The 17,682-nt window shown below is 39.1% G+C and overlaps 1 pseudogene; it reads right to left on the minus strand.

Annotated features, from left to right (window-relative positions):
• Window positions 1–5,567: 5,567 nt before the first annotated feature.
• LOC101987054 lies at window positions 5,568–6,973 on the minus strand (annotated as a pseudogene).
• Between the last annotated feature and the right edge of the window lie 10,709 nt (window positions 6,974–17,682).

Below are 17,682 nucleotides of genomic sequence, written 5' to 3' on the forward strand. Positions count from 1 at the left end.
TTGTGCATAGATTAATAAGCTACACAAGTATGTGTAGTTAAAAAGGTATTCTATTTGAAGAGGTCTATAACTGTACAACTTGTAAGCATTAGAGGAAATAACAGAGATAATCAGATGTGGAGACATCAAAAACATCATTTTGACAAGCAAAACATGTATCTGGAAATACAGTGGGGAGAATTTTTGAAGTAAGCATTTTCAGCACTGTTACTATTAAAAGAAGACATGGGAAGTATCTAAAATATCCAAAATAGATAAAGAACTCAAGAAACTAGATATCAAGAAAACAAATAACCCAACTAAAAATGAGATACAGGTCTAAACTGAATTTTCAAAAGAGGAATTGAGAAACACTTAAAGAAATGTTCAATGTCTTTAGCTATCAGGGGAAATGTAAATCAAAACTACTTTAAGATTTCATCTCAAACACATCACAATGACTAAGATGAACAAAACAAGTGACAGTTCATGCTGGAGAGGATGTGGAGCAAAGGGAACACTCATCTATTGCTCGTGGGAATACAAACTGGTACAGCCACTATGGAAATCAGTATGGTGGTGCCGCAGGAAGCTGGAAATAGAGCTACATCAAGATTTAGCTTTACCACTCTTGGCCATATAACCAAATGGTGTTCCATCCTACCACATAGATGCTTGCTGAACCATTGTTTCTCTATTCGTGACAGCCAGAAATTGGAAATAATCTAGATGTCCTTCAACAGAAGAATGGATAAAGAAAATGTGTTACATTTATACAATGACCTACTACTAAGCAGTTAAAAAATTTCATCCTCAAATTTGCAGACAAATGGTTGGAAGTAGGAAAAAACCATCCTGAGTAAGGTATCCTAGACCCAGAAAGACAAATATGGTATGAATCTTCTTGTATGTGGATATTAGTTGTTAAGTCAATGATAACCAAGCTATAATCCATAAAACCACAGAAGATAAACGTAGAGTAATGGCTAAGGAGGGACAAAAAACTCTCCCTAGGAAAAGAAAATAGGACAGTTATGGATGGATAGGGGTTCGAACAGGATGATCAAGTGGGGAGGGAGGAGATGTGGTTGTAGAATAAAATACTTATGAGAGACAGCCAAAATCAAGGCTATTTGAGGGGTAGTATGGAAACCTAATGCAGTAGAAACTTCTTAAAATAGGTACATATATGCAGGCAATCTAAATGAAACTACCAAATAATGGAGGAGATGGGAGTCCCAACTGGTCATCTCTTGTCACCGTATAAAATTTTCAGTGTCAGGATAATGTTACATCTAATTGAGTTATTGGCCAAAGGGGACCCATAGGACTCCCTCAAACAGCCCAGGCTATTGGCAAAACTTTAGGTTGCTCTCCACAAACTGACAGCAAGGCCCCATGGACACAACACAAACATGGCAGCAATAACTTCACAATTCATTCAATATGGAGATGTTAAGCTGGTGCCTACATAAAGCTGTGTCTTTGGTACAAGAAGGTACTCAATAGGCTACCAAAAGAGAAGTGCAAACACCAACCCAATCATAAACCCTTTGAATTACAATGCTGTCCTGCCTGTAAGATATGCTAGGGCAATGGTAACAGAAAGCTTCTAAGAGTAACCAATCAATAACTGATTTGAGTTAAGGCCCACTCCACAAGATGGCACCTGTCAGTACATGGGTGATCAAGAATTTGAGGCTAGATAGCCCGGGGACCTACGATAAAACTAAATATTACTGGTCTAAAAAGAGAAAAAAAATGCATTGATAAAATGAATCCCAATTACGTTCTGCTATGCTCAGATCAGTGCCCTGCTCAGCCATCATCAGAGAGGCTTCCTACCGCAGGAGATGGGAACAAATACAGAGACCCACAGCCAGACATTATGTAGAGAATGAGAGGCCTTAGAACATTTAGTTCTAAAAGGTGCCATCCATCAGATGCCTCCTTTTAGGGCTCAGAGAATCCTGTGGAAAAGAATACAGAAAAAAGGTAAGAACCAGAGGAAATGGAGAACACCAACAAAATGAGGCCCTCTAAATCAACATGAGCAAATTTTTTATAAACTCACAGAGATTGAGGCAGGATATGCAGGGCCTGAGCAGGTCTTCATCAGGTCCTCTGTGGATATATTATGGCTTACAATTTTGTGTTTTTACGAGACTCCTGAATGTGCAAACAAGTGGGTCTCTGACTCCTTTACCTCCTCTGGGGCTCTTTTCCTTTTGCTGATTTGCTTGCACAAGTTTGATATGATAGCTTTTTTATCTTCTATTTTATTTTGGTATATGCAAAAAATGAATGAAGGAGTGAATGGATGAATGAATGAAATAAAACCCAGTCAATGAAGTAAAGGTTAACAACTGAACTGTCAGTCGTACCTATTGGGAGAGGGAAAGTCAGCTTTTTGCATTGGAGTGACACTGAGTATATCAGCTACTCCAGGGCTGGCCTTGTGTTCGGAAGTATTTGACCAACATATAATGGACTCCACAATTTTTCTGTGCTTTTAATTGGTTGCAGTTTGGTGGTTGTTTGTTTCTTTTTGTTTTGGGGTATTGCTTTATTCTGTTTTGTTTTTTTCATTTTGTTGTTATATTGGGCTTTTCCTTGTTTTTTTTTTTTTTTTTTTTGGTTTTTCGAGACAGGGTTTCTCTGTGGCTTTGGAGCCTGTCCTGGATCTAGCTCTGTAGACCAGGCTGGTCTCGAACTCACAGAGATCCGCCTGCCTCTGCCTCCCGAGTGCTGGGATTAAAGGCGTGCGCCACCATTGCCCAGCCTTTTCCTTGTTTTTTGAGATAGAACTTATATTTTGGTTGGTAGGTGCTGGGAGCCGATTTGAATAGCTGCCATTACAAGATGGCATTTGGCCCCAGCCTCGCTTGATAGATAACTCCATATTAGGGTTGCAGTTCTTCCACCGGAAAACAGGATGAGTTGTTGTGATCTAGCTGCCCACACTTCCCCTGACCGGCAGGGGAACATCCTGGTCTGTAATTGACAGGGATGTTCCCCTGCTTTCTTTCCTGTCCGTGGGTCTCCAGAAAGGCAGTGAAAGTATCAAAGTATCAAAAGTTGGTAGGCAGACTCCCTATATAAGCAGCTATAGTTCAGGGCTCTGGGCCCCTTGCTTTCTGCTCTCCCTACAACCAAGAGGCTCCAATAAAGCGTGATTTGAGAAGAATCCTAGTCTGGTGGCTGTTCTTTCCTGCTGGTCAGAAAGTTCGCCGCAGGTGGTGGCGCACGCCTTTAATCCCAGCACTCGGGAGGCAGAGGCAGGCGGATCTCTGTGAGTTCGAGACCAACCTGGTCCACAGAGCTAGTTCCAGGACAGGCTCCAAAGCCACAGAGAAACCCTATCTCGAAAAACCAAAAAAAAAAAAAAAAAAAAAAAGAAAGTTCGCCGCAGGTAGGAATCTGGAAAACATCTGAAAGGGCTGGATGGGGGGGGGGGAGAATATGGTGGTCAAATATATTTAAATACTAGTTTAAATAATGAAGAAAAAAAAGAAATTACAAAAAATGTAGCCAAAATTACAACATTCATTGATCAACAGATAAATGAAAAAAAGAAATTTTATTTCTTTGGTAAATGTATATAAAATGAATTGTTCAATTCTGATTGTAACTTAAGACCTGCAACCAAAAATCATATAGAAGATACCATCAGGTACTAAACAATACTGGGTCCTACCTATGAAACGAATAAAATATACCACAACTGATATCATGTGCTATTGGAGGACAGCAGAGCAGCATGTGTAGTTCTGGAATATTCTTGTTGCTGGTGGATAATGTTTGGATATACTGCTTTTAGAAAGCAATTTGACCAAAGGGATTTCCAGCTTACTATAAAAAAGCTCATACCTATTAAAAATATATCCTAAAGAAATAATCCATAAAGAAAGCAAATGCCATGCACTTAAAGACTGCTTTACCTAGTTTTACTAATGTTGAAAATTAAGAAGCAATTTGGTTATATTCAATGGTAGGCTCAAAGAAATTACAGTATGCCCAATTCATAGACTATAAGGCAGTAGGACTTATAATATTGAAAAACAGGTATTTTCATGATCAGATCTACAGGTGGTAAGCAGATGATTCTTATTTATGAATACATATTTATTGTAACTGTGTGAAAATATATAGCTGTGGACAAAGACTGCAAGACAGTCGGCAGAGCTGAAAATAAATGTTGATTGCGTATGATGAGATTTAAGTGTGTCATTCTTATTGTTTTTGCTAAATTTCCTGAAAAGCTTTCATTCTGTCTTTTAGTGATCAAAGAAAATACAATCTAATTAGCCTCATTGGTATAATATTGTAAGTATTCTATCTATGAAAAGAAGAAACTATGACAAAATGGCAACAGGGAAGAGTGGTAGCCAGAAATGTTTTGTTGACACAAATATACCGAGGGAATATGAGTGCTTAGACTAGCAGGGAAACATTTAGTCTGTGGGTCCAGATCTGTAGCACAGAAAACAGCAGCAAGGCATTGAAATTGCTCCTTACTAAATGTATGTGTATATGTATATACTCCCTCCCTGAAATTTTCCTCAAGTTCACAATGCTCTGAACAAAATGGCACAATGGCACAATGATTGGCATTCTTCCTTACTGTGAAAAGCAAGATAGTCTCAAATAAAATTAGCTTTATGGTTCTAAAGAAATAGTTCAAGAACCAAAACAATTGTGGTTTTACTCTGTCTTCTAGGCTTCTGGACTTGGGAAGATTGTGATTTAAGGTGATCTGTTTAGTCCTTGGGGAATTGGGGGTTGTGGGGTGACTAACAGGTAGTCTGCTACATGAAACTGAGGCACTGGATATAGAGGAGAGGAGGGAGAGTAAAAAGATCTTCAGTTACCCTACATGTTTCCCTGGCATATGTGTTCCCAGGGAATGCCCACTGGTTTTGGAGGCTGAGATAATGAGTTGCGTAGTGAGGAGGAATGTTGGAGATCTGTTGGAGATAGGGGTCAGAGGAAAGGAGAGACCACAGGAGGAGTTCTGCTCCAGAGCTGAAGGGAGACTGGGGGAGCGTGGACTTAGAGGAATGGAGGCAGAGATCTAAAGGTTGCCTACCTACTTCCCTTGGGGGTGTGACCTGTGAGTTTTCAGGAAATGCCTGCTGGGGTTGGGCCTGGCTAAAGACAATGAGTAGTGGGAAGGGAGTTTGAAGGGGAAAATCTGTGTGATCCACTGGAGATGAGGGCAGGTAGGAAAGGGAAGCTATATCAGGTGGCTTGTTGAAGAGTTGGGGATGTGACTGAGGGATTGGATTTAGAGGAATGGAGGGAGAGGTTATGCCAGAAGTTAGTCTATTTGATTCCCTGGGTTGTGGGTTGAAGAAAACAAGGCCTTCTAAACCAACAAGATAGGATTGAGATAAAAACTCACAGAGACCGAGGCAGCATGCACAGAGCCTGCATGGGTTTGCACCAGTTGGGTTCCTATAGCTAAGAGGAAAAGTGGCACATATCCCCATCCCTTCCATCCCTAACTCAGAACCAATCTCCAATTTGATAACACTTGCAAATGAAAATTTAGTATCCTTCAAGGAAATCTCATGATGGAAACAAACTATTCTTTTTTTTTTTAAAGAATTCTAAAGGAGAAAACTTTTATTGACTGACACCATTGACTGAGTATATCCACAGAAGGAGAATGCAAGGAGTTTCTGATCTAAAATGTCAGATTCCCATGTAGGACTCATTACAGGTGTTTTCATTCACGATCTCAATCCTTTCCATGCAGTGAATTGCACTGTTATTAATCTGCAATAGTATATATAAACCTAGATGATTGTTAAACCATTAAAGACAGAAAAATTCAAGCGGGCAGAACAAGAGGATCACATTGGAATTAACTCAGAATAATACTGGCACCATTTTGATCTCCTTCTTGTATTATATCTCAAGCAAAATAAAGTCGTAAGACAAATGTCAGAGCATTTGATGGCCCAGGGCTGCTTCCCTAATTAAGCAATGTAATTATAAGGCTAGGGCACCCATCACACCTCCCGCCTCCAGACTTCGCTGATCCATGAAAGCAGGACTGCGGTGAAGTGATGATGCAGCAACCTGACGAAAAGGCAACACGGCATTCACTTGTGATTTCTCTCCGAGAGTTTTCAACAATTGTTCTTGGCTCACGTGAGGAGAGAGGGTGTACCAGAAACCCCAGTGCTCTTATTGTGATCTCCCTTCATGGAAAGTATTTGTTTAAGAAGTGATTAAGATATAGTATCTGTAGAATGAAGTCACTGAGTCCTCTCAAAAATATACTCGGGCAGTTCCTCTTCGATGCGAAAGAATGAGGTGGCGGGAATGTGACTACGAAGCCGGTCTTCAAGGACATCATGAAAGGGAATCCAGCTGTGCTTGTATGGTCTCTAGCTTGTTGTAGAAATTGAACAACTCCTTGTGGTTGAATTCCACTAGAACCTTCTCCAGGTTCTTGGAGTCCTCCTGGCTCACTCCCAGTTGTAGCACGGCCTGAGGAGACTGCAGTTTTGCTTGGGTCGAGTGAACCGTTTGCAGGTTGAGCTGCCATCCCACCGTCTCAAGCTTGTGAGGACCCAGAATCCTCTGCCTGAACTTTTCAACCGTTTCTGGACCCATAGTCGACCAAGCGTTGGCAAAGGCTTCTGCTTTGTCTTGTGTAAGATGAATATTCTCCAGTTGCTGCTGAAGTGCTGCTGGTTTCAAGTTGTGGTACACTGCCTGCTCCAAAACAAACGCTATTGTTTCCAGAACTAGCTGCAGTTCTTGTTTCTCTAGAGAGAACGCAGCCTGAAGTTTCTCCTCCTCTTCTTCACTGAAGCTGCTCTCAGCCTTCAGGTGGAGCTTTTGAAGAATTCGGCTAAGAAGGCGCGGGAATCTTCCAGTATCTATTGCGTTTATCAGCGGCACCGCTTTCTTCATGCTGGGACTCTCCGGCAAAATCACCGCCGCGGACGCCGCCATCCTCAAAGCTTCCTCGCCCGCGCTACTGTCAGCTGTGCCGAAACAAACTATTCTTTTTTTTTTTTTTTTTTGAGCATTAAACTTGATTGCTTTTATTCAAGCTTCCCTCTGAAACTTGGGGGTACAAGTGAGACTAACAGGACTCATACATACCTGCCTATGTGTGTCACTTAGAAGCCTGTTTAATACTTGTGATCAGAACATCACAAGTACATTTTCATGTTTGTTTTTTTTTATTTTTTTTTATTAAGAAAGAAAAAAAAATTTTCCGCCTCCTCCCAGCCTCCCACTCCTCCCACTCTCCCCCCTCCCAACCTCCCCCCCTCCTAACCTGCCCCCCCTCCTCTCTCCCTCCCTCTCGAGTCTGAAGAGCAGTCAGGGTTCCCTGCCCTGTGGAAAGACCGAAGTCCTCCCCCCTCCATCCTGGTCTAGGAAGGTGAACATCCAAACTGGCTAGGCCCCCACAAAGCCAGAGCTAGAAGTAGGATCAAAACCCAGTGCCATTGTCCTTGGCTTCTCAGCAGCCCTCATTGTCCGCCATATTCAGAGAGTCCGGGTTTATCCCCTGCTTTTCGAGTCACAATCCAGCTGGCCTTGGTGAGCTCCCAATAGATCAGCCCCACTGTCTCCGTGGGTGGTTGCACCCCTCTTGGTCCTGACTTCCTTGCTCATCTTCTCCCTCCTTCTGTTCCTCATTGGGACTTTGGGAGCTCAGTCCAGTGTTCCAGTGTAGGTCCATCGCCAGATGAAGGTTCTATGGTGATATGCAAAATATTCATCAGTAAGACTATAGGATAGGATCATTTCAGGTTCCCTATCTTCAGCTGCCCCAGGAACTAACTGGGGACCTCTCCTTAGGCACCTGGAAGCCCCTCTAGGTCCAAGTCTCTTCCCAACCCTACGATGGCTCCCTTAATTAAGATATGTGCTTCCCTGCTCCCCTATCCTACCTTCCTGTATCCCAATCATCCCGTTGCCCCAAGTTTTGTTCAACTATGTTCATAGCAGCATTATTTGTAATAGCCAGAACTTGGAAACAACCTAGATGTCCTTCAATGGAAGAATGGATGAAGAAAGTGTGGAATATATACACATTAGAGTACTACTCAGCAGTAAAAAACAATGACTTCTCAAATTTTGCATGCAAATGGATGGAAATAGAAAATACTATCCTGAGTGAGGTAACCCAGACCCAAAAAGATGAACATGGGATGTACTCACTCATAATTGGTTTCTAGCCACAAATAAAGGTCAGTGAGTCTTTATTTTGATATCCTAAAGAAGCTAAATAAGAAGGTGAACCCAAAGAAAAACATATAGCTATCCTCCTGGGTAGGGGAAGTAGACAAGATTGCCAGGCAAAAAATCGGGATCTTAAGAGTGGGGTGGGAGGGGGGTAAGGGGAGATGGGGAGAAACAAACTATTCTTAAGCGTAGGCTGCATGCGCAGAAGTAGTCAAGAGAAAACAAACTCAAAGGCATATTTGTAGCTTCCTTGTCTCATAATGTCATGTCAGGGCTCTATATTTTTTTAAAAAAAATCTTATTATTTTATTTATATATATTTTTTCTTCTCGCTTTTTATTGTGAAGATTCTCTGCACTTATTATGGCATCCACTTCACTTCTTTATAAGACTCTTGAGTGTGCAAAAAAGTGCCTTTCTGTTTCTTGTGTCTTCTCTTGGGCTCTTTTTCTTCTTTTTGTTTTGGCCAATACTGATCTATTAGTTTTTGTTTTGTCATATCATATTGCATTATAATCCCATGGAAAGCTGTTTGTTTCTAATGAGAGACAGAAAGGTGTTAGATCCAGATGGGGGAATGTGGGAAGAGGCTGTAAGAAGTAGAGGAAGGGGAACCCATAATCAGGGTATATGAAAAAAAAAACATCTATTTTCAATAATAGGAAAAACATATCCAAAGGATGGTGAACAAATCCCATCTTGCATAGTCTACTACATTAAACTCTGATTTTCACTATTTTGTAAAAAAAAAAACCCAAATATAGTAATCAAAATAACTTTTCTGCATTTTAGTTTCATAAGAAGTTATGTTATAATTTTTAAGAGACTATAGGTGTTTTAGTAATGGTCTCAATATTCAATCTAATGTTACAGCTTTCAGCTGTGTACATCATCTAAGGAAGACCCAGTAGTGGCAAATGAATAAAATAATATTATAATATTTTGTCTTATTTCACTTAGTGGAAATAGGTTGGACATTGTTGCTACAATATCTGGCACTTTAACAGACATTACAGGAAACCTGGGGGTGTTCTGAGAAGTATTTATAAATTGTGAGGGCACAGAAATAATCCATTTTCTGGGAAGCATTCAATGGGCTAGTCTTCTTAATGATGTGTTAATGAAGTGGCTGCAAAGGCATACTGCTGCTGGCTGGACTGAGAGGGCAGTGGCCTCTGATGCACTATTCTGTTTTTGTGCTTTTTCTTTTCCCTCCTGTTTCTGTGGATGGAACCAGTATCTCTCACATGGTAAACAAGTGTTCTACCTCTTTCTCCAGGAGAAAGAATGCTCCTTCTTACTGTGTCTCTAGCTTTTTATCCTCTACTTCCCTTTAGGATCTGAATTCTCTGTGTAGCTATAGGATATCTCCCTCCAAAACTGAGCATGGGAACAAATGTCCTCCCTGCTCTAGGGACCAGTCAACCTAAACTGAAGTCTAGTTTCTTATCTGGTATAAGGACAGACTGAGTGAGTTAATGATTTATATAAGGTCTTATTGTATAGCTAAGGCCTTGATCTCATGATCATACTGCCTATGCCTCCCCAGTGCTAGGGTTACAATTGTATACCATATGCTTAGCTAGTCTATGTATTTATTGATGTGGGAGTCCTCTTTGTGTTCTGTGATTACCACTAATAAATAGAGGCTGCCTTGGGCTGTTGATAGGGCAGAACGTAGGTAGGTGGGGAGGATTGGATTGAATGCTTGGAGAAAGGGCGAAGTCAAGAAGATGCCATGGATCCACCACCAGAGACAGATGTGCTGAAACTTTCTGGTAGGCCACAACTTCATGGTGATACACAGATTAATGGAGATGGGTTAAATTAATATGTAAGAGTTAGCCAATAAGAAATTAGAGCTAATGAGCCAAGCAGTGATTTAATTAATATGGTTTCTGTGTGGTTATTTTGATTCTGGGTGGCCAGGGTGAACAAGCGACTCCTTGCAACAAATTGGTGCCCATGTGGCCAACTAAATACACTTAAAAACCTAAAAAATCTAAAAAATTTCTACATTTAGAAAAAAAAAGTTCAGCTGTATTTATTTTTCAGCTGGCGGCATGCCACAGCTCCTTAAGAGAGATTTTTCTGATTCATCCATAACAGGAAAAAAAAACACCGCCATTTTAAAATGTGGCTTTCTGGGCCAGCTTGTCAGAGTGACCTCCGGCTTTTTCAGGAGATAGAGCATTTGAGTGGGGTTTATAAGCAGACTGCTGCAGCTTGCTTAATGATGGCATGGACCAGCTGTGTGCCTAGAGATGGGGCACTATGCATGTCTCTCAGAGGCGGCAAGCAGTTCTACCATGTTGCACTGTGTGGAGCAATAAGGCACTGCCATATTTCCCTAGCAATGGCACAGATTAAGTTTTAAGAAGCACTTACCATTTTAAAATTTCTTCAGGACAGTAAATTACTACTGTAATTACAAAATTACTGTCCTGAACAAAGACATATTTAGACATAAAAGAACTCTAAATGGGTCACAGTGTTGGATAAATGTATGTAGGCATGGGAGAGAGAAGAAAAAGAGTGTAGAGAGTTAAAAAAGTAAATTGTTTAAAAAAAGTCTTTAAGGAGACAGAATACAGACCGTCATAGATTAAAAGGAGTAAAGAAAAATAAGCTACAGAAAGATAGACTATATACAGAGAGTCTAGATTATCTTTATTATTGTGATTTCTTTGAATTTTTTGACTGTAAATGAGCTAAGTCCAGAGAGACATTTCACTGTATGGACTGCTAAGTTAAACCAACATAAAGGTATCTTGATTCCAAAATTTGAGTCTATGGATATGTTGTTTTGGAAAAGAGGTTTTTCTTTTGTTTCCACAGAGGATGAAAACCTGTGGGTTGCTTTCAGACTGGTGTGGTTTGATGGAACAAGACCCCCTAAAATGTCACTGTGAATACTCCCCCAAAATGAAAGACCCGAATAACAGTGCCCCCGATCAGCAGGAAGCAGTATGGACAAAACTATGCCTATATTACCAAATATTGTCTATAAATGTTTGTTTACATTAAAGGGGGATATGATATAAATATGAATAATTTGCATTGGTATAGATCTTGGTTTATTGATACAAATTTAATGTCAATTTTGTTATATGTATATATATTTCTGATCTTGATCAAGGTATTGTGTTCGTGTAACTCATTTAAAATGTAATATATAATTAAGAAATATTAGTTAATAGATACTCATCTATAGTAGTTAAGCTTATAGTCATGTTAGTTAGATTTCTTTAGTTGCATAGAGATACAGTTCAGTTAGATAGGTATTTTTCAAATCTTCCAGAGACCTTTAGAATATGGCATTTAAAATGTTTTAATAACTTAGGACTTTTCATGACAATGAGACACATCTGCTCCTGGCAGCACCAATTACTTCAAAAGGATGATGGCCATTGAAGAGGCTTCTGATGAAGTTGGTTATCCATTTGGGAAAGAAACTACTTCACTGAACATGCAGGACCCTCAGAGAAATAACTGCTGAACTTGCCTAAAGGTGAGATGATCCTTCAGGGTTCCTTCTTCATGAAAGTATCTGTGAGACATTCTGCAGGATACAGAAGAAAGTGACTGAACTGTCTTTGAAATTTCTGCTTCATGGCAAAGTCTTCCGGATACTATGGGGCTGTAGGCTGAAGGTGGACACCCCAATGGTACAGAATAAATTTGGGTGACTGTACAGGCAGTGAGATGTCTCTATCATTTCTAGAGTTTTGGAAGCTGCTTACAGTGCACTTCCTGTTTACTTAGGTAATATATCCTTCTGGAGTCTTTGATGGGGTTGAAAAATTTATATTTATAACTATAGTTTTTCCTAGTTATGATAAAAGGTAAAGTATATATAAATATTGTAACTGTATTCTTGCTTGATACCTGTTATATGTAATTTTACCATGTTAAAGTTAAAACCTTTTTTATTTAAATAGAAAAGGGGAGGTTATGTGGGAGTCCCCTCTGTGTGCTGTGATTGCCATTAATGAATAAAGAAATTGCCTTGGCTTATTGATAGGGCAGAACTTAGGTAGGTGGGGAGGATTGGACTGAATGCTGGGAGGAAGAAGGGCAGAGTCAGGGGGATGCCATAGATCCACCGCCAGAGATGAAGTGCTGAAACTTTGCTGGCAGGCCACAACCTCGTGGTGCTAAACAGATTAATGGAGATGGGTTAAAATAACATGTAAGCGTTAGACAATAAGAAATTAAAGCTAATGGGCCAAGCAGTGATTTAATTAAGATAGTTTCTGTGTGGTTATTTTGGTTCTGGGTGGCTGGGACGAACAAGTAGCTCCTTGCAACAATTTATTATCCATTTCTTAAAACCCATCCATCTGTTTTGTCCTGTTAAAGTGTTTATGATACTTTTATTTATAAACATTTGCTATATTTCAATAACTTTTGCAAAGAAAACTATAGCATTAAGGAACAAAGGTTACAAAGTCTTTATGAATAGCAACTTTTAGATTTCTTTTATATAATGGTATATTATTTGTGTTTTAATAAATAAAACTTGCCTGAAGATCAGAGGGCAAAGCAGCCATACTAGTCAGCCATACAGGCCAGGGAGTGGTGGCACACACCTTTAATCCCAGGACTGGGGAGACAGAGGCAGACAGATCTGAATTTAAGGCTACCCTGGCCCATAAAAACTCAATCCAGAAACAGATTCAGGTGGTGGTCGTTTATACCTTTAATCCCAGTGTTTGGGAGTCACACACCTTTAATCCTAGCACTAGGGAGGTGGAGACAGAAGCGATATGGCTGGGAAGAGAAAGGAATATAAAGGGGAAGAGAATATGGAGTCTGAGGGTTCTTGGAGACAGGATCCTACCCTTTCAATCTGAAGTTTTGGTAGAGGTAAAAGGTCTCTCTAGTGGATGGCTGCTTTGCTTTTCTGGATCTTTATGTTGAACCCCAATATCTGTCTCTGTGTATTTATTATTTATGCAACACTTTCAGAAATAATTTATTGTCAAACCTGGATCTACATTTGCCTCCAAAACAAAGAAACTGTAAAAAGGCAATGTTCTTTTGAGCATCTGAAAGCAGATGCAATAGTTAGACCTAAATGTCACAAGTGTGAGAATATTAATTTGAATGCTGCCTATATTTTCACATATAGAAATAAGAATGATAGTTATAACGACACAATGTGACACACTACCCACCAGGGTGATAGCTATGTGTTAGTTCTTGAAAATCAGGTGGTATAAATTGTTAGCTCATAATGTTCAGGCTTACACTTGTTCTTAAATTTCTAGCATATATTTATCAAGCCTTAAACCCAAGACATAGAGTAATGGGCATGTTTGACACCACCTGCTTTATTTGGAACACAAAGTTATACATGTACCCACTTAGAATGTCTGCCTTTTCCATGGATTAACTAGATTGTAAAGCTCATCAATATTTTGTTGAAAGCATTAAAGAAATTCAATATTTTTAGTTAATCAGCACAACACAACACATGGAATTTTATGTGCAGACATGATGGAAATGGTCTCTTCATGTTAGATTTCCAAATGAGAAGGATATCTATAAAACTTTCTTTCTTGATCTCTTACAGAAACTAGAAGAAATGAGAAGGCAACGAGGTACCTTTATCTGGATTTGTCAGGGTTTATTCCAAATATTTGACTGAATTTGTGATGTTTTTAAAATTGGGAGTATTTTGGATTTTTTTTCAATTTTCTAACTGATTTTTTTTTCAAACAGTATATTCTGGTGGTGTTTTCCCTTTTCCCAACTCCTCCCAGACCCCCCCCCATCTACCCTCCCATCCAAATCCACACCCTTTCTCTCTCTCCATAAAAAACAAACAGGCATGTAGAAAATTAAGATAAACTGAAACCACAGAAATAAGAATAGGAGAAAACAAACAAACAAATGGAAGAGAAAGAGCCAAGGAAAAGGTGCAATAACTACATAGATGCAGTGACATACACATTTATACATAATGCTTTGCCATGGCAGAATCTATGTATCTATCTGTCTGTCTATTGATTTATTTTTATTTTACATGTCTTTTGGGCAGATATTATAGTTTCTGGTTTTGTGTGCTTTTGTGGACTTATGATTTTTAGTAAATAAACTACAGATATTTTGCTTGTGTGGATGTGTTCAGTGATTAAAGAATTAATTTGTTTGGAGTAGGATTCATCTATCAGTTGTATTCCACTCTGTACCAGGCTAATATTTGAATACATTCCATCTGATCTGCTTTTCAAATATTGCACAGGAAGAGAAAGTATGATCTTTAGCATAACTTTTGTTTCCTGCATTAGTCAATTTTCAATTTTCAATTACCAATATACCCAGGAAAATCATGTTGTAAGAAGGAAAGTCTTTTAGTCCATGCTTATATGGTTCCATTCCCTTTGGGCTTGTGCTTGTGCAATACAGTATAGTGGGAAGCCAAACTGGAAGGAGTGCGTTATCTCATGACCACTGAGAAATATAGAGAAGAAGATACTGTGTTCCATAATCCCCTCCTATGTGCACATTCCTAGTGACCTGAACCTATGAGGTGCCATCTCCTAAAGGCTCTACAATCTCCTTATTGTATCATATTCTGGAACTCAAACCTTTGGAGGACATTAATCTAGACTATAGATCTTAGTCACTTGTCTTGATAAAATTTTATGCTTCATAACATAAGGCTCTCCCCCTACTCTTTACACAGAATTGCTAGTTGCTCATGTTTTGCCTCATCTAATTTTGTCTGTGTTTTTCTTTTTACTCTCTCAGTCTCAGCTTCTCTACCCCATTCCCATTATTTTCCTGTGTTATTCAGGGCTTTCCAGAAGAACACAACCATCAAGTTTTTAAAGAGAAATTCAGTTTACACAATAGGGACTGTGTAGTCAAGAAATGGCTGATTGCATACTAAGAAAGTAGAGAACTCACTGATGAAGAAAATGGACTTGCTTTCACATACATTGGCTTCCTCTTCCAACTTTTTCCACAGCTTGTTGAATGGTGTTGCCTCACACAAGACATGTCTTTCCTCTTCAGTTACTATCCTGCATATCAATATTCTCTGGAAATGGTGTCACAGAAGTGCTGTAGGCTAGCCCTAGATACCATTTCACCCAGTTAAACTGATAGTCAAGACCATTGCGTTTTTAAGTGTAACTACGTTGGTAACATTGACTCACTGTACTAAACAGTTTGGTGTATATTTCCTAATTCATAGTAGAACAATCTGAAATCAGAAAATCAATGCTAATTTGATCTACACTCCTCATTCAAATATCACACTTGTTCTAATAATGACCTTCAATGCTAATTTGGATTGTTTTGAAATCCTGATTTTTATTCTATATTGCACATTGATTTTGGTCATTGTCTCCTCGGGCATTTGATCTGGAACAGTTCCTCTGCATATTCTGGTCTTTTGTCTCTGTGTCATATTGCAGAGTACATGCCTGTTGGTTTATAGGCTATCCAAACCACTGGTCAGAATGTCTACCAGTAATATTGGATTAGAGAGAAATATGATAATTTTTGTACTAATTTTGATGATGTTAGACTTTGACTGTTCAGTTAACTTGCCATCTTGCAGGTTTGTCAACTTCAAAGACACCATTTTCAAAGATACCTCTTTGGAGGAAAAAATGTAATTTTGAAACGTATTTTGGAGCTAGGTAAGTGGCTTATTCCTCATCAAAATTTCAACAAAATGGGATTTCTAAATGGCCCTTAAAATTGGAGTCTAATTTTGAGTATTGAAAATGGCTATTTCATTTCAAAATATGCTTTTATTCTTAACACACACATGATGATTGTACATAATTATGAGGTACAGTGTGACATTTCAATACATGTGTACAATGTGTAATGATAAAATCAGGGTAATTAGTATATCTATTACCTCAGCATACAATTATTGAGTGATGGAAACATTCACAATCTTCTATTCAATTAATTGTTATTATCTATAGCTCCATTACTGTGCTTTATATCATTATGTTGATTTTACTCTCCAACTCTCTCCCCTGCCCCACTAACCATATTCAATCCATCCCTCTTTTCTCTGTATGTTTTTCACAGTCTGGCAGCTATTATTCTATTCTTTACTGTTTTGTGTTGATCTTTGTAGCTTATACAATGTATGGTATTTGACTTTCTAGCCCATTTATGTTGTTGCCGATTAAATAATATCATTCCTTTTTGTGAGTAAGTAATGTTCTGTTGTTTATATATAACACAAGTTCTTTAATTATTCATCCATCAGTGGACACATAACATAGCCCCCTAATCTGGCTACTGTGGAGAGTGTTGCAGTAAACATGAAGTAAAAGGTGTCTTTCTAGAATACTAATCTCATGTGGACATTGTGGCACATGTCTGTAATCTTAACACTCAAGAGGCTGAGACAGGAGAATCATGAGTTTAAGACCAGTCTAAGCTAATGAGTTCCAAGATAGTCTGGTATATATATTGAGGTTCTCTTTAAAAATAAAATAAACAAACAAAAAACACTCAACTAACTAAAAATATTTAATATATATATACATAAATATGGAACATATATATTCAGCATTGTGACTGTATTTGAAGAGCCCTCCATACTGCTTTTTATAATAGCCTCAGCAATTTCCATTCCTTTCCAGAGTGTATGTGAGTTCTCCTTTCTCTGTATAAAGTAGCTTTTCTATATCCCATCAGTAACACTATTTCTCATGCTTTGTTTCACTCCCCCCCCCTTCGTTTCCCTGTAATTCAACCTCTCAGCCTACCTTCTTTTGTCCTTTTATTCATTATCTCTATTTTCTTATTATATAGGAGTTTGTGCCTTTTGCCTACTTTGTACCTATCCTTAGTCTTACCTTCTATCCACAACATCTAGCATGTATCAGGCAAGATTCTTTGTGAAAACTTATTGTCCAACACTTGCCACGTATCTTTTTCTTAAGAGTTTCCAGGCCTAGAAAGAAATCGAGAAAAACATTAAGTGAGTATTTATATGGTCCCTCCCATAAAAACAAGTACAAATAGCATATTGCCATTATTTCTTACTCTTGCTTGGTATTATGCCATTTTGTCCCAAGCACTTCTGCATTATTAAAATGATTTTTCAATAAAAGCTAAAGAGAATCCATTTATCTCTCTTTAAAATAACAGACTTGCCGCACAGCAGAGACTCGTCTCGACCCTTCCGTCGTCCGACTTGGGTATCATCGCAGCATTCGGAGTACGCCCGAGGACCTCAGGAACCATGCCGAAGCCACACAGCGAAGCAGGGACTGCCTTCATTCAAACCCAGCAGCTGCATGCGGCCATGGCTGACACCGGTGTTCTTGGAACATATGTGCCGCCTGGACATTGACTCCGCACCCATCACGGCCCGCAACACTGGTATCATTTGTACCATTGGTCCTGCTTCCCGGTCTGTGGAGATGCTGAAGGAAATGATCAAGTCGGGAATGAATGTGGCTCGTCTCAATTTCTCTCATGGAACTCATGAGTACC

This window comes from Microtus ochrogaster, chromosome X (genome assembly GCF_000317375.1).
Source record: "Microtus ochrogaster isolate Prairie Vole_2 chromosome X, MicOch1.0, whole genome shotgun sequence".
NCBI lineage: Eukaryota > Metazoa > Chordata > Mammalia > Rodentia > Cricetidae > Microtus > Microtus ochrogaster.